Here is a 26,058-nt window from a genome sequence, read left to right on the forward strand (position 1 = left end):
TTCTCTGCCTGGTTGCTGGGTGGGCGTGGCCATGGTGGGCGTGGCCTACTCAGCCTTCTGCACCACAGCAGGGGGGCGGTTTTGCCCTCCCCAGGCTCCAGAGGCTTTCCCTAAGCCTTCAGGAAGGCAAAAATGGCCTCCTGGGCTCCGGAGGCCCCCCTGGATTTCTGGAAGGCCTGTTTTTCACCCTACTTTCCAAAGCTTTCCCGAGTTTCCAGGAAGGTGAAAACAGCCTTCCCTGGGCTCCAGAGGCTGGAAACAGTCCTTCCCTACCAGGAAACAGTCCTAGTATTTCCGTTAGACCCATTTTTTGCCCTCCCTAGGCTCCAGAGGCTTTCCCTGAGCCTCAGGAGGGCAAAAATGACTTCTGGAGGCTGGAAACAGGCCCATTTCTGGATGTCTGGGAGGCCCATTTTTCACCCTCCCATAGCCTCCTCTGCATTTACCTGGCATGATGAACAGGTTGCGTGGAGACCCAGGGGAGGGAAGGGGTGGGCAGGGCCAGCCAGTCCTTTCAACAACTAGTTCAGTGAACTGGATGCAAAATTAACATCCGGTTCGCCTGAACCAGTGCGAACCAGCTGAATCCCATCTCATTACGGTACACTTTTAACCCTTTCATATACACAGTAACAGAAAACTGGCATACAATTTAGAGGTAAGGGTATAGAACAAGACAAAGACTCACTTCAAGAAAACCAAATAAGACTTGATTTGAGCATATACAAAATAAAAATGAATCCTTCCTTTATTTCATCTACTTATTCCATACACTTTAAAATTGGTGTGTTCCTGTCTCCTGGAAGATTTTGTCCCACAAAAAATTCCTTCCCTTTTCCGAAGCTTCTTGCTGCACTCAGAGAAAACACAGAAAAACCTCTCTCCCCTCTGACTTCAGTGGGAGTGGGAAATGAATTACTTTTGCTTGAAGATTTAGCCAACCATTCGCCTCCAAACTTCCTTTCCATCTTAGAGGTAGAAAGGATTATCTCTGGTTCTGGATGTGCATTGTCCTCATGGGAATCTTTAGAAACTAGCGTTAGCATTCCTCTTAAAATAGATTAAACATTCATTGTGATGATGTCAGCAAGGTGACTTGTATGGACAGAATTTTCCTTTATTTACATAAAATCTTTGTAATGATATCCTCCCTAATTACACCCTCATTTCTCTAAGATGGCTGAAAAAATTGTTTTGCCAACCAATTTTCCAATAATTTACGATGAATGATTTCATATAACTTCATAAAGTATAAATCTTGTTTGCAAGGCACAGTGGATAGATTCATACAATTTAACAAGCCTATTCCAAAATTACTACTCTATGGCTTAGCCATAATATTTCACAGGTCTAGTGTACCAATGAATTAATTTTCTAGGGAGATCAGGTATTCTTTAGATCAGGGGTGTCAAACGTGCACACCCCAGGCAGGATACATCATGTGGTAGCCACACTCACCCGTTTTAGCGAAGGAGAAAGTCACAACATGACACGTGATGACAATCAGACACCGTGAGTTAGACACAGAAGCTGTTTATGAATACCAACTTTGCTGGATGAACGTGTAAATAACTGACCAATTATTTAGTAAGAGCTAATGGAACAAACATTTTCTACAATATCAACACCAATTCCCCTTCCAATGTCTGTTACATGTATTGTAGGAGTAGAAAAATATAAATCAAGAACTAATCGGACACAGGGAAATAGCTTTCATGTATTAGGGAGAATATCTAAACTTGTTTAAATATGAGTATTTGCCATTTAGTGAGTTAGGCAGTACATCTATATTCATTTGTGCCTGCACAGAAAGACGGGGGCTATTTCTATGTGTGGGGTGAAAATATCAACATTATTTCCTAACTCATTTCCAGTTGATAGAGACTCAGAAGAGGGTGAGGGGAAGCAAAGGAGAATGGAATTTATGTACATGCATTAAAGAGTGAATGCATTCTTTTGTGAATGATTTACTAAAGGGCTTCTCACAGATGAAGAGAGATCTGATATAACAACTCATCGCTCTGACACATTTTGTAATCCTGATGTGCAGTTTTTAATGTATCATGTTACATTAAGTTTAGCCCATGACCGTGTAACATAAATTTCTGTAAAAGAAGAAACATAACATGATGCTGTCTTTAGAAGTCACCCTTTTTTCACATTCTTTTTTCCATTAATATCCAAACTACAAACCAAGGTAACAGACAAAGTGGATGAGCATCCACAAACCAGCATATTTTCCTTAGATAATTTTGCTCATTCTTATGCAGTCAATTATTCAAGTCAGGTTTCATGTTGCAATGCATGATGAATTTGATGGGCATATTTTGGGATCACTCTTTAGTTAGATTTTATTCAATGTCAACCAAGAGTAACCTAATAGTAAAATATACAGAAACATTTGCTTCCTAGGGGAAAGATTCATAAATATTAGTTTTGTTTTTGTTGTTCTTTTTTAAAAAAAAAAATGTGTGAAATTCAGTGGACACAACTGGCATTGTACCCTCCAAATTGCCATTATAACCTCATTAATAGAAAAGTCAGCATGACAGCAATTTGATAAGCTAGTATCACAATGGATCTTTGTGACTTCCTAAATTTCAGAAGAATTATTGAGTACTTAAGCTGATAGATTCTAAATACTTGAACAGGATTTCAAATTGATTAGGGCAGTGTTTCTCAACCTTGGCATCATTAAGATGTATGGTCTTTAACTGCCAGAATTTCACAGCAATACCATGGGGTATTTTGGCAGTTAAAGTCTACACACCTTAAAGTTGCCAAGGTTGACAAACACTAGATTAAGGGAATGCTGAAGCTGGACATTGAACTTAGTTTTGCCAGGGCATTTACAAGAGGAATCTGTAGCAGAGGTGGTATTCAGCAGGTTCTGACCAGTTCTGGAAAACCGATAGCGGAAATTTTGAGTAGTTCGGAGAACCGGTAAATGCCAGCTCTGACTGGTCCCTCCCCCATCTATTCTCTGCCTCCTGAGTCCCAGCTGATCGGGAGAAAATGGGGATCTTGCAGTAACATTCCCCTGGAGTGGGGAGGGAATGGAGATTTTACAGTATGCTTCCCTTGCCACGCCCACCAAGCCACACCCACCAAGCCATGCCATGCCCACTAAGCCACGCTCACAAAACCTGTAGTAAACAATTTTTGAATCCCATCACTGATCGGCACCACTCAGTTGTGGATGTAAAAGATGTCATCCACAACACCCTAAGCTGAAAGAAAAACCAACTTCAAAAATGGAAAGCTTCAAACACTGAAAAACTTGCCAAATATTATAAGATTTTAGTGTTTTCACGTGATATCTTACAATATTTCATATGAAGATACTGATATCATATTTTCACCTTTTTTTTTTTTTTACTATTTTGATTTTTTGACCATGGCCATTGCCAGGCTCTTGGCACATGAAAATTCTGCTATTCCCTGTTTACAAATACAGCTTTGGAACAAAGCATTACATGCTTAAGGTACTGTGTCACATTGTGAATATTTCAGGAGCCATTCAGCATCAACCATTATAGGAGGAAAGGCATGTTAGTTTTTGGTAGGCAAAAAATTAGAAATCCAGTAGCACCTTTTCAAGCTAACACATTATATTAAAAGGCATAAGGTCATGAAATTTGTGCTTTTTAATAACATGTGTTAGTCTGAAAAGGTCTTCCCAGTCTCCCGATTTTCATTATCAATTAAGGCAGGGGTTAAGTTATCCTTTCATCAAAGACCACATTTCTTAGATCTCCCCCTACGTGCCAAGGGGCTAAACAAACAATAGGTGAAGTCAGGTATTTCAGCTTGTAGCCTCTTCCTATTTTCCAAACAGCAGATGGATAATTCTTACCAGAGACCTGAACTGATCACTTACAAAGAGCTTTTGGAAATGAGTAAGAAGCTATACTATATGTAATTTGCCAGGAAGCTGCAAGCTCTTATTTTAAGGCTAAGCACAGAACTGGTCCTAGGAAAGAGTTATCACAATTTTGATGGAAAGCACAAAATTGTGTTCGTTGGCCTAGCAACATCCTTCCTTCTCTATTCTGAATTTTACATAGAAAGAGTTCAGCTCCCTTGATTTCGGCCACTAAAAGGCTTTTTCCGCTGTCCACTATTCTCTTGAAACCAGCTGGCCTTTATATCATAATGAATGTATTATTCTATATGAGAGTGCAGTTCAGCCTTTGTGAGGTACTGTTTGGTACTGGTATTAGTACCGGGAACTTTCAAGATTTGTAGTCTTGAGAAAAGCCTATTAAAACCAATGGAATCACAGATTGTATTTCATATTTAAGCATATGTATTCTCTTGACACAATGTCCTGTTTTATGATGATACATCAACATAGTTAACTTTATACTGATATGCCAAATCTTGAAAACATATGGTTCTGATTGTTTCCTTAAATGTTGATTTGTACGTTTTTGCCTTAATATGTGAATTTAATTACTTTAGTTAGCAAATTGATGAGAGTCTAGCCAGTTGGCCCTAACATTGGCAGTACATGACAAATTGTGTCTTAGAATAATATTGTATGAACCAGGTTGTAAAATTTTGGAGTTTAACACTTGATTGAGGGCTTACACAGAAGTATAGAAAACTGACAACAGAAAAAGATCTAGTGTTCCATAAAATCTCTGCCCTTTGAGTTTTTTTTTTAGTTTATTTATTATTTTTATTTATTGTTATATTTTATTTATTTATTTTTAATTTTTGTCAGGTGATTATTAATCCACTGACCTCCACTGGAAATTGGTTCAAAGCTTCCACTAGTCTTTCTGTGAAGTAATACTTTCTAACATTTCTTTTAAGTTATTAGAAATCACATTCACTCAGTTTTCGAAATGTTTGTTTTCAAATAAATTCAGTAAGAAAAGCAATTATATCTGTTTTGCATAATGTATTCATGTTATTTATTCTGATGAATTTATAAAGCCACCCATCTTGCAACAGTGATTCTGGGCAGCTAACAGAATTATAGCTCAGTAAAGATGATAACAGGCATAATATTTTCTGGCTTTGAAGATCAATTCTCATATACATTAAAAGATAATCCCTTTAGTTCTGAGAGGGATATTTGCCAAATGTTGTACTGAGAAGTTTTGGAAGCACTGAGAATCCTCATGATTGGTTTCTGGCTTGATGTCATATTGGCTTGTGTAACAGCTTGATCTGTTTCTCGCCATACTGCATTTTATAGCAATAGCAATAGCAATAGCAGTAGACTTATATACCGCTTCATAGGCCTTTCAGGCCTCTCTAAGCGGTTTACAGAGAGTCAGCATATTGCCCCCAACAATCTGGGTCCTCATTTTACCCACCTCGGAAGGATGGAAGGCTGAGTCAACCCTGAGCCGGTGAGATTTGAACCGCTGACCTGCTGATCTAGCAGTAGCCTGCAGTGCTGCATTTAACCACTGCGCCACCTTGGCTCCTATTTTCTCCATAGGCTGCCTTCTTTGAAAAGCTTACCCTAGTGTTATATAAATGACATCAGTGACAAAACTAATGGGTTGTTCTGAGCTTGACTAAATAAAAGGATCACACATAGACACATTTTTAGTATATGATTATGCTGTAGCAAAATTGCAGTAATATATCAGTCCACTTATGCAGTCAAAATGATCATCACCAAGCTGAATTGGCATCAAGCAGGCTGTGTCTGTGTTGACTCTGTCTGATATTTGCCTACTCAGATGAGGAAAGCAAAATCCATTCAGTTTTCTTAAATAATTCACCATCTAAATCAGTGGTGGGTTCCAGATTCCGGTAAAGTTGGAACAGCACTGGCATCACCCATATGGATGCGTGCGGCGCACACATGTGTCATACTTGCCTGCAACGCTTCCGCAAGCCTCCGTGACACTCCAGCTGCTCGGCAGAGTGTTGTGCAGGTGCTGTATGCGCCATGCGCTTTGGCGGAAGCACCAAAGGCTTAAAGGACAGGTAAGGAGCTAGGGCAGGTGGGCGGGCCATCTGGAGCACCATAACTGAACGGTACCCCGTACTCCGGAAAGGCTCCGGTATGGCTGTACTAGAAGATACCGCCTGCAACCCACGACTGATCTAAATACAAAAATCCATATTGAAATTGGCTGACTGAAGATTTACAAATGAACTGCAAGTATTCTGATTTCTTGAAATTCTTCCTCTGGCAAGATACTTAAAAACCAATGAAAAGAGACAAGATGGGATGGGAAAAGTCTTAGGTCAGTGGTTCTCAATGTTTTATTCACCATGGAACACCCCCCCCCTCCCTTAAATACATTTTGTGGCCATGAATCAATGGCCACAGATCACCAAGACTTAACTCAAGATTTAAATCATAACATTTCTTCAAGCCTTCAAGACCCCCTGTGACAACATTGCAGACCCCCAGCGATCCACAGACAACAAGTTGAGAACTGCTGTCTTAGGCTATTATTGCCTCAAGATACAATCTCAGAACATTAGGAGGATCTGCAGAATTGCAAATTAATTTCTATCCAATATACAGAAATAGTATTAAATTGTCCTCTTTTTTTTACATGGATTAATTGAAAAAGAAACTAGCAGTAATATTAGTATGATTTCCAAATTATGGAAAATAATCATTTTACTCTGTTCTGCATTTGTCAGATTCTCTACCTTTAATATCGTGATCCATTTTCAGCAAGCTATAGCATGTATAGAAAGCAGAGAAAGCATGATTAGAGAACTAGAAATTAAGTTCTAAAAAAATGGATTGAAAGATTTAGTATGATTTAGCTTGATAGGAGAAGACTAGTGATTTACATAATAGCGCTCCAAGGGATCCAAAACAGTAGATGCAGAGGTGGTATTCAGCCGGTTTGGACTGGTTCGGGTGAACTGTAGCGGAAATTTTGAGTAGTTCGGAGAACTGGCAAATACCACCTCTGGTTGGCTCCGCCCTCCTGCCTCCATCATTCCCTGTCCTATATTCCCTTGTTTTTAAGCTCAGCTGATTCGTGAGGCTGAGCAGATTGCCACACCTCAGCTGAGCTAAAAAACAGCTCAGCTCACCAGTGCTGAGCTGGTGCTGACACCGAGGGCAGTCTTTGAGTGCTGTGTGCATGCGCAAAGTCCTCTCATAGATCCAGTAGGAAAAGATTTGGAATCCCACCATTGAGTAAATGCAACCATTTGGCTCCCCTATTGCAGACAGCTTTGTTCAGGTATCTGAAGAATTGTAACACAGAAGACAACCAATAATTGAAACACAGAACAATGCTCAGAATTACAAGGAGGCAATTCTGATTCAGTGTTAAGAAAGATGAAGAGTGTAAAACAGGAGTCAGTTATGCAGAGAGGTGGTGGACTTTTCTGCACTAGATGTATTGGAAGCAGAGGCTGGGCAGCCATCTGTGGGGGATGATTTAATTTGGACTTGTGCACTGAATAAGGGATTGAAATTGATGACTGAAAGGGTCCCTTCTGTCTCTATGATTCCACAAAACAATGGTTAGTCTTCCATTTGGGAATGATAAAATCCAGCATTTTGACTCAGAATTGTTTCCTTTCTTTGCAAGATACGAGATTCCCCTTGGTAAATGGAAAACTTTTTTTAGCTAAATTCCTTATTTGCCTTGAAACTTTAATTCTTGGCTGTTAAATAATTAATTTAATACAACCATTAGCTTCTTATTTATCTTAAACTTTGTGCTTGTGTCTTGAACAAAACAAGGTAAAATTCTCTTAATATCATCAGCCATCTGTGTAGGCTTGACAGATCCCATGCTTGAATGCAAAGTTTCAATACCCAGCAAAATGTTTCCTCCTTTTTTGGCCATGTATAGAAGTTAGGATAATATTGGCTATGGAAGGAAGAGCATTTTCTTTTACTGCTAAAAACTCAGAAACAGGGCAGCTGATTTCAGATATGCATGACTGAAGTATTGTCTCCATTCAGGCCACTCTGACTAATCTTCCTCTTGCAAAGTTCAGAAACTAATGCTGCATTTAGTGAGTAAAAAATTAATAGAAATCTGTTTATTTGGCTGCTTGTTTTGAATCAGTATATGAAACTTAGTCTTTCTTAGTTTTAAACAAGAGAGACCAAATGTACTACATGCTGCTTTTCTGGCTGGCCTTGCATCTGCTTTCCATGCTTCCATCTGTTGATTGATTAAGGTACAATCAGAGACTGTGAGTCTATGGGCCATTTAAGGCCTCAAACCAATTTCTGGAACTTTCAAAACATTGCTGATAATCAGCAGCAAATTTGCAAATTTGGGGCCATGCAATTTTTTTGTTTGTGAAAATAAACTACTCTCTAACCCAAGCCACTCCTGTGCTGCATAAACATCATTAACCCAAAATGTGGCCTCACTGGCCATGTTCCTCGCAGTCCTCAAGAACCTCATGATATGGCAGTTCTTCATTATTACTGTTACGTAACGTGAGAATGAGACTTCAATTAACAATCATTCATTGTGCATGGAAAGTACATTTGCACCTTTTTACCCTAGACGAGTTCAAATCACCAAGACCGGATGGATTACACCCCAGGGTTCTGAAGGAACTGGCAGTCAAGATCTCAGAACCACTGAACGATACCTTTCAGAGATCCTGGAGCACCGGGGAACTGCCAGAGGACTGGAAAAGAGCTGATGTGGTTCCCATATTCAAAAAAGGGAAAAAAATAGATCCAGGAAACTACAGACCTATCAGCCTTGCTTCTATACCAGGGAAGATTCTGGAAAAGATAATCAAGCAACGAATTAGCGAACACCTAGAAGTAAACAAAGTAATAGCCAAAAGCCAACATGGGCTTGTCAAAAACAGATCATGCCAGACTAATCTTATTGCATTCTTTGACAAAGTGACAAAATTAGTGGACCAGAGGAATGCCGTTGATATAGTTTAGTTGGACTTCAGTAAAGCATTTGATAAGGTAGACCATAACCTACTATTAGATAAAGTAGAAGAATGTGGTTAGACAGCATCACCACCAGATGGATTTGTAACTGGCTGACCAACCACACTCAACGTGTAGTCCTCAATGGAACTGCATCTACATGGAGGGAAGTATGCAGTGGAGCACCCCAAGGCTCTGTTTAGGCCCAGTACTCTTCAACATAACTTAGTGAACAACCATTTAAATATGAGCCAGCAGTGTGCAGCAGCTGACAAAAAAGCCAACACAGTTCTAGGCTAATAAACAGAGGGATAGAATCAAGATCACGTGAAGTGTTAATCCCACTTTATAATGCCTTGGTAAGGCCACACTTGGAATACCGTATTCAGTTTTGGTCACCATGATGTAGAAAAGATGTGGAGACTCTAGAAAGAGTGCAGAGAAGAGCAACAAAGATGATTAGGGGACTGGAGACTAAAACATGAAGAATGGTTGCAGGAACTGGGTATGTCTAGTTTAATGAAAAGAAGGAATAGGGGAAACATGATAGCAGTGTTCCAATATCTCAGGGGTTGCCACAAAGAAGATACAAACTATTCTCCAAAGCATCTGAGGGTAGAACAAGAAGCAATGGGTGGAAACTAATGAAGGAGAGAAGCAACTTAGAACTAAGGAGAAATTTCCTGACAGTTAGAACAATTAATCAGTGGAACAGCTTGCCTCCAGAAGTTGTGAATGCCCCAACACTGGAAGTCTTTAAGAAGATGTTGGATAGCCATTTGTCTAAAACGGTATAGGGTTTCCTGCCTAAGGAGGGGATTGAACTAGAAGACCTCCAAGGTCCTTTCCAATTCTGCTATTGTATTATTGTATTATTGTGATAAGTCTTTTAGGAAGTCTAGCAAAATACAAAGCAATCCACACAGAAGGATATTTTTACAAACGGATATATAGAATAAAATAGAATAACAGTGTTGGAAGGGACCTTGGAGGTCTTCTAGTCCAACCCCCTGCCTAGGCAGGAAACCCTACACCACTTCAGACAAATGGTTATCCAACATCTTCTTAAAATCTTCCAGTGTTTTCACAACTTCTGGAGGCAAATTGTTCCACTGATTAATTGTTCTTTAAAAAAAAGATTGATTGTTCTAACTGTTAGGAAATTTCTCCTCAGTTCTAAGTTGCTTCTCTCCTTGATTATTTTCTACCCATTGCTTCTTGTCCTACCCTCAGGTGCTTTGGAGAATAGTTTGACTCTTCTTTGTGAAAGCTCCTAAGATATCAGAACACTGCTATCATGTCTCCCTAATCCTTCTTTTCATTAAACTAGACATACCCAGTTCCTGCAACCATTCCTCATATGTTTTAGCCTTCAGTCCCCTAATCATCTTTGCTGCTCTTATATATATTTTGAAGTTAATTCTAAGAACATTGTATAAATCTCATGGAAATGCAATGCACTGATTCAAGTGGGGCAAGGTAAAAAAAAGTTAAAATGTAGGCTGTGACTATGAGACAGGAGGAATGGGGGGGGGGAAGAAAACCAAAACAATAAAGAAAAAACCAGAACAAGCTATAATAGCCATGGAAAGGCGAGAGATGAAAGCTTTGGGCAACAAGAACATGTACAATGCTGTACAGTGACTTAACAGAGAGTATCAATATTAAACAAGAAACATCAAGGAAAGATAATCAAGGATTTCAACAAATAGAATAAAATAACATGTAAGATATTATTTAAAAAATCAGAGAAATCTCTGAAAAACCTACAGCTAAGGTAAAAGATAGAATTTTAGAGCTAAAAATGTTAATAGTAGAAAGATTATTCTGAAACCTTTTAAAAGTAGAATATAGAACAGAAACTTTTAGAGGCATTCACATAAAATGAAGATGGCACTTACAACTATACAATTGAAGCTCCATCTTTTTTAAAAACATAAACTGCATATAAAACTTTTTGATCCCCTTCCTCTTTTGTGGATATCATATTGTCCTTTATGGGACTAATGTCCCTCCAATTTTCCTGATCTATTTTATTGGTAATCACTAAAATAAATTTCAACAGAACACAACTAAACAACGTGGTGTTTGCCTTCATCAGGCTTAAAACATCCACAGAAGTCCAGTAAGTCTTCCAAACCGAATTATCATGTCCTGAGGTTTTGAATTACTGGTACAAAATTGTAAATAATAGATTTTGTTTAAAATCTGCTTTTGACAATGTGAAAAAAATTACTAAACAGATTTATATAGCATCTCGACCTCGCAATTTGCCTCCCAATTCTGGGAGACTAGCATCAATACCATAAATGAGGTAATGATTTAAAATAACTAAAAAAATAATAAACTCGTATGCATAGAACCAAACCTAACAAGCAGTGATACTACCACAATACTCATGCCTAATTTCTAGGGAAAGAGCCAGATTTTATAAAAGGTCAGCTAAGATCTCAGGGGATGTGGTGTTCCTTAGGCACTGCAAAACATTAGGCAAAATGTCCTTATTTGCAGTCTTTTTTGGCTTTTGCCCATTGTAAGAAGCACTAAAAAGCTAAATCTTTAGTAGAGTGCATGAATAGGCCTGATAGGTGCACATAACTCTTTGGAAATGATAGTCTGGAGTGCTTCCCTAAAGCTAAAAGAATGACCTTTAACTATCAAAGTCTTTTAAAAAGAGCTAAAGTGAGCATTTAAAGAATGTGGAATGATGATGAATAGTGATAGAACATTATTTGGTAAGTATAACTTGGTCCTTTATACAGCAAACCTGTTACTTAAGTATTAATTTAAACTATTTATTGAAATACCTGTATTTTAAATATTTGCCTCTCAAACAAGGAGGGTTATGGGAAAGGACATTGAAACAAACTGACTTCTAAATAACTAGAAAAATATATTATAGATTACAGTAATGAAGCACAGAGATTTTTTTCCCTCCATGTGGTATTATCTCCATGCATATTCTACTTGCCATTAATAGACTTATTAATAATAACCAGAACAAACATAACAGTGAAGCATAGTCTACGCAAACGTTGTTAACGAGACCTAGCCTGGCCAGGTAATTTTTTAAGAAGCAGCAGTCTAGTTTCTCAACCTTAGCCATTTTAAGATGTGTTTAACTTTAAGACCCATGCTTCTTCAGGAATTCTGGGAGTTGAAATCTGCACATCTTAAAGTGCCCAAGTTTGAGAAACATTGGTCTAGTTTAGCAATAGCTGTTCAAGAGAACTATTATGTGAAACCATTTGTTCAAACACCCCTCAATGGGTCCTTAGCATAGATTCCAGAACAGGTTTGCTCTTTTGCTATAGTGAAATGGTAAAGAAATTTGCAAGCAAGCACAGTTCTGAGTTGTTTTGTTTTTCAAAATAGCAATGCTGACTTGGCGTGAATGAGAAAAGCAAATGAGGCTCCAATTTGTTCATACTTAGCATTTTTAACTGCAGGTTAGCAGAGAGGAAGACAGAGCATGAAGTGATTAATTAGGCAGACATCAGATTCTCCTTTTTTAAAGTTCTACTTCATGATTATTCATGTTTATATAAAACATTTATATAGGCAGCTCATAACAAAATAACAACAACGTTAAAAATGGACAGTTTTTTTCTAGGCAAAGGAGTCCTCTAAATATCCTTTTCCTAAATTATTCAAAGCTATAGTGTTTTATCACTAGTATTTTAAAGCATTATTTATTAAGGTGCCATCAGGCAGTAACATGTTACTAAAGAATAAACATTTGCCATCTCAACTTGTCACTAGTAAACATTTCTAATTCTTTTAGATGTATCTGGAAACAAACTGCAATCCAGTGCAGTTATTTCAATAAGGGATTTACAAACTCCTTAGGCCCATGATGAGCCATGGTGGTGCACTGGTTAGAATGCAGTACCGCAGGCTAATTCTGTAGACTGCCTGCAGCTTACAGTTCGGCAATTTGATTCTCACCGGCTCATGATTGACTCAGCCTTCCATCCTTTCGAGGTCGGTAAAATTAGGGCCCAGATTATTGGGGGCAATATGCTGACTTTATAAACCACTTAGAGAGCACTATGAAGTATAAGTGCTGTTTCTATTAAAATGAATTATGTATTCTGCATTAACTCTATTTTCTAAATTGCCTTCTAGGCTAACCCTAAATAGAGTGCCTTCCAGAAAACAAATATAATAAACATTTTTTAGAAATACAGTTCTCATTTCTTCAGAAAAGAAAAAGTTGGAATAATAAGCCTCAACTGGTTTGAAAAGCTCAAAAAACAGTCCACAAAGTATAAAATCTTTTTTCAATTGTTACTCATAACTCACAACTTTGAGTGGTTCCCTCTTTCTTTGATCTGGGTGCATATACACTGCTCAAAAAAATAAAGGGAACACTTAAACAACACAATGTAACTCCAAGTCAATCACACTTCTGTGAAATCAAACTGTCCACTTAGGTAGCAACACTGATTGACAATCTATTTCCCATGCTGTTGTGCACATGAAATAGACAACAGATGGAAAGCATAGGCAGTTAGCAAGACATCCCCAATAAAGGAGTGGTTCTGCAGGTGGTGACCACAAACCACTTCTCAATTCCTATGCTTTCTGGCTGATGGTTTGGTCATTTTTGAATGCTGGTGGTGCTTTCACTCTAGTGGTAGCATGAGATGGAGTCTACAACCCTTACAAGTGACTCAGGTAGTGCAGTTCACCCAGGAGGGCACATCAATGCGAGCTGTGGCAAGAAGGTTTGCTGTTTCTGTCAGCGTAGTGTCCAGAGCATGGAGGCGCTACCAGGAGACAGTCCAGTACATCAGGAGATGTGGAGGAGGCCGTAGGAGGGCAACAACCCAGCATCAGGATTGCTACCTCCACCTTTATGCAAGGAGGGACAGGAGGAGCACTGCCAGAGACCTGCAAAATGACCTCCAGCGGGCCAGAAATGTGCATGTGGCTGCTCAAATAGTCAGAAACAGACTTCATGAGGATGGTATGAGGGCCCAACATTCACAGGTGAGGGTTGTGCTTACAGCCCTACACCGTGTAGGATGTTTGGCATTTGCCAGAGAACACCAAGATTGGCAAATTCGCCACTGGTGCCCTGTGCTCCACAGATGACAGCAGATTCACACTGAGCACATGTGACAGACATGATAGGGTCTGGAGGTGCCGTGGAAAACGTTCTGCTGCCTGCAACATCCTCCAGCATGACCAGTTTGGCAGTGGGTCAGTAATAGTGTTAGGTGGCATTTCTTTAGGGGGCCGTACAGCCCTCCATGTGCTCGCCAGAGGTAGCCTGACTGCCATTAGGTACCGAGATGGGATCCTCAGACCACTTGTGAGACCATATGTTGGTGCAGTTGGCCCTGGGTTCCTCCTAATGCACGACAATGCTAGACCTCATGTAGCTGGAGTGTGACAGCAGTTCCTGCAAGACGAAGGCATTGATGCTATGGACTGGCCCGCCTGTTCCCCAGACCTGAATCCAATTGAGCACATCTGGGACATCATGTCTCGCTCTATCCACCAATGCCACGTTGCACCACAGACTGTCCAGGAGTTGGGGGATGCTTTAGTACAGGTGTGGGAGGAGATCCCTCAGGAGACCATCCACCACCTCATCAGGAGCATGCCCAGGAATTGTAGGGAGGTCATATAGGCACGTGGAGGCCACACACACTACTGAGCTTCATTTTGACTTGTTTTAAGGACATTACATTAAAGTTGGATCAGCCTGTAGTGTTTTTTTCCACTTTAATTTTGAGTGTAACTCCAAATCCAGACCTCCATGGGTTGCTAAATTTGATTTCCATTGATAATTTTTGTGTGATTTTGTTGTCAGCACATTCAACTATGTAATGAACAAAATATTTAATAAGAATATTTCATTCATTCAGATCTAGGATGTCTTATTTTTGTGTTCCCTTTATTTTTTTGAGCAGTATATTAATATCTGCATCATCAGCTCTTTAATAAATTTAGGACAGCATTTTAGCTTCAAAACAGCTTTGAGAAGTAAAGTTTCCCAGAGAAAATACAATGTGCTGAATAACTTCAATTTTAATAAATGAGACAGAAAAATATTCAAATCAACTCTTTTGTTACTTGTATTTACTTCTCCAACTAATCACTACCATATACTAAATCTGTCAACAATGGACACAAACTGTTGCAAAAGAACTTTACACTTTGTGTCTCCACTTTGTGTCTCCACCTCTTCATTTGAGTCAAACTGATGCCCACAAAGCAATGGTGAGATTCAAATTTTTTTACTATTGGTTCTGTGGGCATGGCGTGGCTTGGTGGCGTGGCAGGGCAGAGGAAGGATACTGCAAAATCCCTATTCCCTCCCCACTCCAGGGGAAGGATACTGTAATATCTCCATTCCATTCTCACCCTACTCCAGGGCAAAAATACTGTAAAATCTCCATTTCCACCCCACTCCAAGGCAAGGATACTGTAAAATCTCCATTCCCTTCCCACCCCACTAACCTGCTTTCCAGCTCCATTCTCCTGTGCAAGGCAACAGAAGAAGACCCAGCTAATCAGCTGGGACTTGGGAGGCAGCAAATAGATGGGGGTAGAGCCAGCCAAATGTGGTATTTGCTGGTTCTCCAAACTACTCAAAATGTCCGCTACCGGTTCGCCACAACCGGTCAGAACTGGCTGAATACCACCTCTGCCACAAAGGTATTATTTCGATTCTGAGAGAAGGTAGAAGTTTCATGGCACCAAATCTGGAGCATATGACAGATGGAGTAAGACAGTAAGACCCAACTTTACAATTACTCACTGTGTGGCTTATGAAGTGTGAAGCCTAGCACTGTTATGTTGCAGATGATTTTCCTTCTTGTTTTCCATGCTCTGTTTAATAAATATTTCAAATGTTTGAATACTGCAGTGTAGCACTCTGAGGTAATAGTGGTACCAAGTTCTAGGAAATATATATGAATAGCGCGGTCTGCATCTTAAAAAATTGTAGCCATGAATTTTCTTGCTGAAGCATGGGATTTTATTTTTATTTTATTTTATTTTTACAGGTGAAGCTTTGTGATGGTACTCCATGCACTTTCTGAATCACAATGATGAGCCCGTTTCACTGGCTGTCACAATGCTGTGAAGAAATCCCTCACCTTTATTTTCATAGCGTGACAATAATTGCTCGAAAATTTCACCTCTTCTCCCCCACCCCAAGTTCCTGTTACATTTGTCAACCTAGTAAAAGTTGTATATATTGCTCATTGTAGCAAGGAAATATAAACAATCCAAAAAAGAGCTGATACAAAGAAACAAGCTAATGAGGGCAATTTCAACTTTTCAATTCTACCATTAGCATGAGAAGAACCCATCTTCCACAGTGTCCATATTGAAGAATATCAATAATATGATTCCCCCCTTCCTTATGAAATACCAAGATTGACAGCAAATTCCTTTTGAGTGATCTACCAGTTGCCTTTAACCAGTTCATCAACTTTCTCATGTGAAACATGTTGGATGCTATCACAGGTTGTCCATTTTTCTTGATCTCATAAATCAGCTCTAACTGATTTACCATCTTTATATTTTTTTTGACCCAGATACAGTACTCATATCAATACAATCAGCACCATAAGCAACTTGCATTTAGCAGTGAATTTCAAGTGTAGGCATTCTTTCAATTGTCAAAAAGTCAATCACAGAGCATTACTTAAATCCAATTGACAAACATTCACTGTATAGTAGCATAATATACTTTTCTGAATAGTCAGTTAACTTTATCAAAGCATGAGCATCAGCCACAGTAACATGAGATAAGATACAGTGAAATATGATAAAATAAACCATGGTGAGATAAAATAGACTAAAATAGTTAAGGTAAAATAAAGATAAAAGAGTAATATAAAGTATCAGATAAAATAGAATGCAAAGAAATATAATAAAATCTTCAAAAATAGTGTGTGCTTAAGTAAATTAATCACCTTTGCTTGCAACTCCAATGTGTTCTATAACATGTGTTCTCTGTTGAACAGCCCTGATTATAAACTGAACAGTTTAACAACTACCAAGGTGGCGCAGTGGGTAGAGTGTAGTACTGCAGGCCACTTCAGCTGACTGCTATCTGCAGTTCAGCGGTTCAAATCTCACCGGCTCAAGGTTGACTCAGCCTTCCATCCTTCCGAAGTGGGTGAAATGAGGACCCAGACTGTGGGGGCAATATGCTGACTCTGTAAACCGCTTAGAGAGGGCTGAAAGCCCTATGAAGCGGTATATAAATCTAACTGCTATTGCTATTGTTATACTGTATATAGTTGTGCCCTGAAAGAAATAAGATAATATTTGTTACAGTTCCAGTATATGATTTTCTCAAGTAATTTCTTCCAGTACTGAGCCCTTGATGAGGCACATCAATTGACAGTTGCATGTGCCAGGTTTTTTTATTTCTGATGCTTCACAAACACATGCTCTCTCAAGATATAGCAGTTGATGGAATAGCAATAACACCAGCACTTAGGCTTATATACTGCTTCACAGTGCTTTACAGCCCTCTCTAAGGGGTTTATAGAGCAAAATATTGCACCCAACAATCTGGGTATCATCTGTATTTGACCATAGAATCTAGCTACTCAAAGGGTTATCCTATGATATTGAGTCAAACTCATTGTCAAGTATTGTTCTATTTGGAAGGTCTAACCCTATTTCTGGCCAGCTGTTCCAAGACTAGATATTTACAAGTCAATATCAGATTGGTCGTGATGGCTCAGTGGATAAGGGACATGGTGGCCATGGCTAAGACACTAAGGTTGTCAATCAAAAGGTTGGCAGTTCAGCTGTTTGAATCCCTTCCACTGCATAATGGAGTGAGCTCCCGTTACTTGTCCCAGCTTCTGCCAACCTAGCAGTTCGAAAGCATGTAAAAAATACAAGTAGAAAAATAGGGATCATTTTGGTGGGAAGGTAACAGCACTCTGTGTGCCTTCAGTGTTTAGTCATGCCGGCCACATGACCATGGACACATCTTCGGACAGCGCTGGCTCTTTGGCTTAGAAACAGATGAGCATCGTCCCTAGAGCCGGAAACAACTAGCAAGTATGCGCGGGGGAACCTTTACCTTTATCAATTTGGACATTAACATCCCAAACTCTTGGTTTGAATAATGCCTTGGCTGATTGAAGATGAATGTTGTTTTGAGAGGATATGATGTGAAATGATTTGGAGAAGTTAATTGATCCATTTGATAGGTTGAAGTGTGCCAATCTATCTTTCAATGCACATTTGTATAGTTTATCAGATTCCATTGAGAGAATCCTCCTCTAGTAATCAAGACTTTGATTATTATTAGACTATAGATCAGTGGTTCTCAACCTGTGGATTGGCACCACTTTGGGGATCAAACAACCCTTTCACGGGTCGCCTAAGACCATCGGAAAACATATATTTTCAAAAAAATACGGAAAACATAAAATAATCTTATGGTTGGGGGTCACCACAACATGAGGAACTGCATTAGAAAGGTTGAAACCCACTGCTATAGATGGAGTGGGTGCCTGTTCAGCTCTTAATGCTGCTGGTATATTCCTATTGGTCCCTAGAATACCGTAGTATTTAAAAAGTGCACTTGATTTTGTTCAAGTAAAGGGACAAATATTAATTGTGAGCTTCTGTTTCAATACTACCTTTTTTATAGCAAGTTCACACTAATTAAAATTAAAGTCCAGGTGCTAAGAACATGTCAGAGTTCTTGGATTCCACCAGGATGATGTGGTGGTTTAGAAGATAAATATTTTTTTGAAATATGGACACTATATTACACAATTCTAAAATGAAGTCATTGATCATTATAAAGCTTACTGTATTTTGATTTTCAATACAATGTAATCTAGAAATTCAAACTATTCAAACCAGCTTATAACTTGCAGCCACTGAATTGCATGTCATTTATTTAGAAATATAAACAGAACCGCATTGATTTTAAATTAGATTTGGCTGAATCACCATTTTAAATTGTTCTTCTTTAAATAACATATATCGCATGTAACAAATTTCAATGTAGTTTTGCAATTCTCTTCAATTTCAAATGAGCCTTATTGGGTACCAGAAGAACATACTGTTCAGGAAACAAGCATTAACAAACAAGAAAACCAGATGTGTAAGCATACAAATCTATATTATTGATTTATTTTTACATTATCAAAGGATTTAATGTCTTCATATAAATAATTTTTAATACATCTGCAGATATACATCAAGAAGTGGGAGATGCTACTTTAATGGTTACATTCTCTACTATAAGATTTACACCAGAATTTGGAAGAAAGAGTTTTGGTATAAAAAATGTATGAAATGAAATGCAGTCTTTTCTGCCCAATTACATTACCCTATTGGTACAACTCCATCTATTTCACCAGTGTTGTGCCAACATACCCTGGTGATTAATTTCACTACTTACATTGCTGAAAGCTGTAATGTTTCATTTTTCATACATTAGTAATATGCTTGTCATTAAGCTTATTTGACCAAATATATTTTCTTTGTTAATATATTACATTCAAAATTTGAATTGTGTTCAGCAAAACTTTTTGGCTTTGCTGAAGCTAATGGAAAAGCGGAATTGGTTTGGCACTGACTTTTCTTCAGCCAGAACACTCCCAGGTTTCCTGGCCTGTTTTCATATCATTCTCTTACACCATCTTGGGGGAAAAACAATTTTCCCCCCTCAGCGACCTTCAGACTTACAGGTTTCCTTCCAAGAAAAAAGAATCTTGCTTTACACATAATCATTTGCTATCAGCTACAATACGAATACTGTAGTCCTGTGATGGTGAACCTATGGCACACATGCCACAGGTGGCACGCGGAGTCATAGTTGCTGGCACTTCAGGAAGGTAACCAAAGCCTGGAGAGGGGTCACACATGAATGCTTGTGAGGGGGGGGGGTCACCCGCGTATGTGCAGCTGGGCGGGGAGGATTTAATTGGTATGGGCACATGGTAGCACACGAACACACAATTTTGGCATGCCATAAGAAAAAGGTTCGCCATCACTGTCCTCAGCACATGATCAAGGTGGAATAAGAAGCAATGGATGGAAACTAATCAAAGATAGAACCAAGGTAGAACTAAGGAGAACTTTTCTGACCGAACAATTAGTGGAATGGCTTGCCTTCAGAAATTGGGGAGTGCTCCAACATTAGAATTTTTTAAGAAGAGATTGGACAACCATTTGTCTGAAATGGCATAATTTCTCCTGCTTGAGCAGGGGGTTGTACTAGAAGACCTCCAAGGTCCCTTCCAACAAAAAACAGGAGGAGGAGGAGGAGGAGACAACAACCACCAATAAGATTTGACCTAGAGAGTGATCAATCAGAAAATAAACTCAATGTAAAGTACAGATTAAAGATACATTTAATTTATGCACAGTATAATCAGAACAAATGGGAGGGAAATAGGAAATATTATGAAAGCCAAGTTGCTTTTGCTACAGGTTGTCACAATAGCTAGAGAAAGGTGATGGGTTAAAGCTTTGGGCGGGAAGAAAGATGTGCAATGATTTAACAAAAGGATTCAAGGGAAGGAAAAATAAACAAGGAACAATAATAAAGAATGTCAATAAACAGCAGAAAATAACAAAAAAAGAGAAAGAAAAAATATAAGACATGTTAAGAAGATCAAAGAAATCACAAAAATTATTACTATTACCATTTACTCTCAAGAGTAAAGGTGAAAGGGAACCAATGGAGTCTAATGATGGTGATAAGACAATAGGAGATATTTACAAAATGGATAGAATGACAGAAGTATGTATTTTACGGATAAAATCACCACTAGAAAATGATATGTCAGAGACTATGCTAGCGGTTAAATAAGCAGATAAAATACTTAGAGAACTATTTCAACTTCAGGAGGAAAGCTTGTAAAAGTGTTAGGGTTAAGATAGAGTGGTAAAAATGGAAAGTGAAAAATCTGGATTAATGTTAAAAATACAGTAGCAATATCAACCCAGTGATTGATATTTAGTGAATTTACAGCAGACAGCAAAAAAGAAAGAAAAGAAAATGTAGACATTGAAATTTCAATGGATCAAAGAACAGATAAAGAGGGACAATGAAGGGGAAATAAATTCTAAGGAAAAACACAATGACAAATGTGGCAAGATTATGAAAGACAGGATATTTCTGTGACCACAGAATAGTTAAAGCAATGCTTTTTTTCCCAGGAGAAATATACAGCTATGAAAACTGGTCATTGAGAAAGTGCAAGAGAAAGAAGACAGATGCCTTCGGATTATGGATTTGGAGACGGTTACTAAGAGTAACATGGTCTGCAAGAAGCCAATCAATTGATCCTGAATGAAATAAAGACAGACTGCTCCCTTGAGGCAAAGATCAACAATCAGAAACTCACGTACATTGGGCATGTGATGCAAATGGATAATGAATTAGAAAACACATGTCTGCTTGGCAATATTGAGGAAAGCAGAAGAAGGGAAAGTTAATGTTTAAAGTGGATGGATAGGATTAAAGAAATAATTGGGGTATCCTTGGAGAACTATGGATTATTCCAAGGTTGAGATGGACAGGATTTCTCCAAGTGCTAAGCATAATACTTGCTAATGAACAGAAGCTTTTCATAAAACTCTAGCACAGTGATGGCGAACCTTTTTGTAAAAGCATGCTAAAATTGTGCACACACGTGCGATAGTGTGCACACGTGTGCCTACACCCACAATGCAATGTGCCCTGTCCACCTGCCGGCAAATATGGTTCCGCATGCCACCTGTGGCACATGTGCCATAGGTTCGCCATCATGGGTTTAGGAGAATAGGTTGATCTCCCTCTCTCTAATTTTTTAAACTTTACTTTTGCATAATCTGTTACACCATCTGCATCTGGAAATCTGCTGGTTGACTGGATGACATTCTCCTTCTTTTACACACAATCTTTCCTATTAGAAAATTAATTTAACTCCAGTGTTATCCATCTGGTGATATCCAATGGTAGAAACTGCATTTATGTTGCTTATAGCAGGTATTATCAACAAACTATTTTCTTTTAGAAAACACTATTAACCTATTTCATGCATTATTGTGTTTATTCAGTCCAAATCTTCCAGTGATTCAAGGTTCCCTCATTCTCAAACATTCACAGTATTCACTTCATTAATAATTCTAAATCTCAATTTATTATTTCTTGCAATTTCCCATAACATTCTTTAAAGTCTTCTATCATTTTGTCTGTGGCAACGATATTCACGTATAAGGTTGATGTTTAGTACACATTCACTAATACTAACAGACATAGAGTGGTATTGATTATAGGGTTATAGTTATATTCTTTAGCCATGCCTTTTGAGTAACATTGCCACTCCATTTTTGATATGGACCCATGCCATGAATCTTGCAATCACTTGATTTAAACTGGCCCATTCTGATCAAATCAATTTATTCTTTTAACAACCCATTTAGTATGTTTCATTTCCACTTTGATGTTTTCCAAATGCCCTATATAAGGAGCTGCCCTTGAAAAACAATAGAAAGCTTGGGCTGGTCCAAAATGTAGCAGTCAATGGAGAAATGGGTACAGCAAGGTTCTGTAGTGGCCCCCAGTAACTGCTGAGTGCAATTGGATATATTGGCTATCACCCTTAAAGCCCTATGCGGCACAGGAACAGGTTACTTACAGGACCAAATACCTCCAATAGTCTCCACGTAGTCCAGCAGATCCAGTGGGATGGACATGTTTTGGGTCCCTTCTGTGGAATACTCACATCTGCCTTACAAAATGACTTCCCCCTTGAAATCTGAGGAAATCCAACTGCGTGGTTTTCTAGAAAGCCTTGAATACCTGGCTTTTCTGTCAAGTATTAGACAGGTGGTTAGTAAAGTTGGATCTGTATGTTTTACTGTTTGACTTGGTCATGAGGGTCCTTGGTTATTGTTCTATGATTATTTTGTAATTATAACTGTGTATTGTTTTATGTTGGTTTCATAATATAATGTTTGGTGTGTATTGTTTGTTAGCTACCTAGATGGTCAGCTATATAAATTGTCTAAATAAATGAATAAACATCTTGGGAAGGTTTCTCTGTGTTTATATCTGTGAGGGATCCCAAGACAAATGAAAAATTAATTGAGGTGGAATTCTATTGTTCTGTTTCTGTAGCAAAATTAGCAGCAACTGGGATGGAGACCTAAGAATCCATATTTTAGATGATATGAGAAGGAGATGGACATTATATCACATGAAGCAATATTACAGGCTACAGTTTATATGAAAGTAACAGGAAAACTCATTTTCCTTGTTTTTAGTACTATTTTAATTCAATTATTAGCCAATATAAATGTTTCTTTACTTTTAAATAGAGACTTATTTAGCATAGTTCTTATGGGCCTGTCAACTTATTAGGTGTGAAAATACGAACAATGAACTAGTCTAGTACAACTCTCTCTGGAAAGCACTTATCTACTCAGCACTTATCAATGTTAAGTATGCTTCCCATTTTACACATTTTAGTTTAATTTAGGATCTAATTGCCTCATAGTTATTTTCCTGAAATTAGTTTCACTTAGCTAATAGATTTATACTTATCCATTTGTACTTAAAATATTAAAAGTGTGTTCATCTTACTTTTTAAAAAAAAATACTGAGAAATCTGCTTTACAATACATCCAATAAAAGTTGGTCTAAAGAAACATAAAAGAATCATTCTACAGCTTTATTCAAAGCTTTTCTTTTCAAATAATTTTTATCGTTTTATTTAAATAACTATAAGATATATGTAACCTTTGTTTTATGGTATAATGCTTTCTTAAGTTGTGTGATTAGATAAGTAAGATGTTGAAATTTTGAATACAAGATATTAAGGATTAGATTAATATGATGCAATGGCATTTGCAGGGGATAATGAGACATGTATATCATAGCATCTGGACACAAAATCACCACCTGAAATGTGTGTGTTACACAACAGGATGCAAGATGTAAGGGCAGAGTTTATGCCATTACTTTTACACAATCTTGCATTGCTATAGACACCTACTGTATAGTATGAATGTGGCCTAATATTAATCCTAATAGGGACAACTTCAAGTACAGAAGGCAAAAATAAATTGTTTTTCAGAAACGACTCTATGAACAGAATATTTCTGCCAGTAAACCCAAGCAATCAGCAGAAATAGCATTTGGCACTATTTTTATTGATTCTCAGATATATCATACTTGAATCATTCCAACACCAGAGATTTCAGATGGAGGATTATTTAGAAATTTGCTCTCCCTATACCACTTTATTATTTAATGTTTTTAATTTCTTCCCTTTTTTCTTTTAAGGCAAGATAAGCTGATTCAATGTAAGTAAAATAATTGTACAGCAGATATATAAAATTAATTTAAACATAGGTTTTAATGTGTTTTTTTCTACAAAGAAGAAAGATTATTAATAAATTTATATGCTGGCCTATCTCATTCTGCAAAGCAACTCTGGGGTGTGTGTCCGTGTGTGTGTGTCAGAAAATGTGGAAAGAACTGGCCCATTGAATTGCCAAGAATTGCCAGTACAACTTGAACGGACAGCATCATTATTGAGATAATCCAAAATGTTGATCTCTTTGGTCTTGCCAATTGCTCTGTTTTCTCAGTATTAAATAGAAAATATTTCTATTTTCCCATGTCTTTAAAAATATTTAGTACAAGTGATAGGTTTTTCCAGTTTTTTAATTTCACTTTTGTAATGTTGTTACTTTTTATTTATTTTCATGAATTGTTCCAAATTGTTTTGTGGCAAACTACTTCAGGAGATTGTAAGAATGAAAAATGTAATATACCTGACAAGGTTATAGAAATGAGAAATATATATGAAATGAGAAGCAAACAAATAAATAAATCAGACAAACTAAATTTGTGTTGGCTGTGCTTTCAGCAGAATATAGCCCTCTCTTATAAGAAATCTATTCTGCATAGTTCACTAATGGAATCTTTATAAGAAATCATAGTTTTATTTTATTTCTTCAATTTGAACTACCCATCTCAAGTAACTGGCTCTTTATTTTTATTTTTTTAAAAACAGATTATAAGTCAAAATGAAAGGAGTGTACTGTGACTTCGTATGCTGAACGAATCAGCCTGTAAAATGCCTTTTTTGGTTTAGTATAATGTGTGAATCTACTTGGTGTACAAAATATCTAAGTGTAATTTAAATCAATAATTCACAGCAAGTTTAAGATATGTGACCCACTCCCAGAATTCCTCAGCATGCTGGCTAGGGAATTCTGGGAATTGAAGTCCACACATCTTAAACTTGCTGAGATTGAAAACAGTACTCTAATTCCACAGCATTAAGCCCAGTTATTGCAGTAGCAGTTTCTGACCTACAGTTAAAAACTGGCATCATTCATTCTACAGCAAGATTAGGTTTCCATATGATACAAAGCTGTGGTTTGTTTTAAATAAGGTTTGTGGTGCAAATATAAACACTTGGTTCACAAAAACACTAGGTGACAATTGCTGTGGTGTGATGCAGTGGTTAGAATGCAGTATTGCAGGCTGACTGCTCACTGCCAGTAGTTCAATCCTGACTGGCTCAAGGTTGACTCAGCCTTCCATCCTTCCAAAGTTGGTAAAAAGCGGACCCAGATTGTTGGGGGAAATATGCTGTAAACCACTTAGAGGACTGAAAAATACTTTGTAAACTGCTTAGAGAGAACTGTAAAACCACTATGAAGCAGTATATAAGTCTAAGTACTATTGCTATGGCAGCAGGGGTGGGTTCCTGCCAATTCTAACCTCTTCTATAGAAGAGGTTCCACAAATCTACAGTGCCATTTAGAACCGCTTCCAGCTCCCTCCCCCCGCCCGTCCGAACATCATTAAGATGAAGAGCGAGGGGAGGAATTCTGGGAGTTGAAGTCCACAAGTCTTAAAGCTGTCAAGTTTGAACACCCCTGGGGTTTTTTTTCTAAAGGGTTAAGGGTGCAAGGGTCTTGTAACTTGACAGCTTTAAGGCTTGCGCGTTTCAATGCCAGAGTTCCTGAGCCAACATTTTGGTTGCTAAGCAACAGCGTTGTTAAGTGAGCTTCACCACATTTTACAAGTTGGCCACGCCCATCTAGTCACATGACCGGCAAGCCACTCCCACCCGGTCACATGGCCAACAAGCCACTTCCACAAAGCAGGCCAGTCCTACAAAAGATATTCTAAAAAATTTTGAAACCCACCACTGTAGGGCAGGGGGGTAATG

The sequence above is a fragment of the Thamnophis elegans genome, chromosome 3 (genome assembly GCF_009769535.1).
Source record: "Thamnophis elegans isolate rThaEle1 chromosome 3, rThaEle1.pri, whole genome shotgun sequence".
Classification (NCBI taxonomy): Eukaryota; Metazoa; Chordata; class Lepidosauria; order Squamata; family Colubridae; genus Thamnophis; species Thamnophis elegans.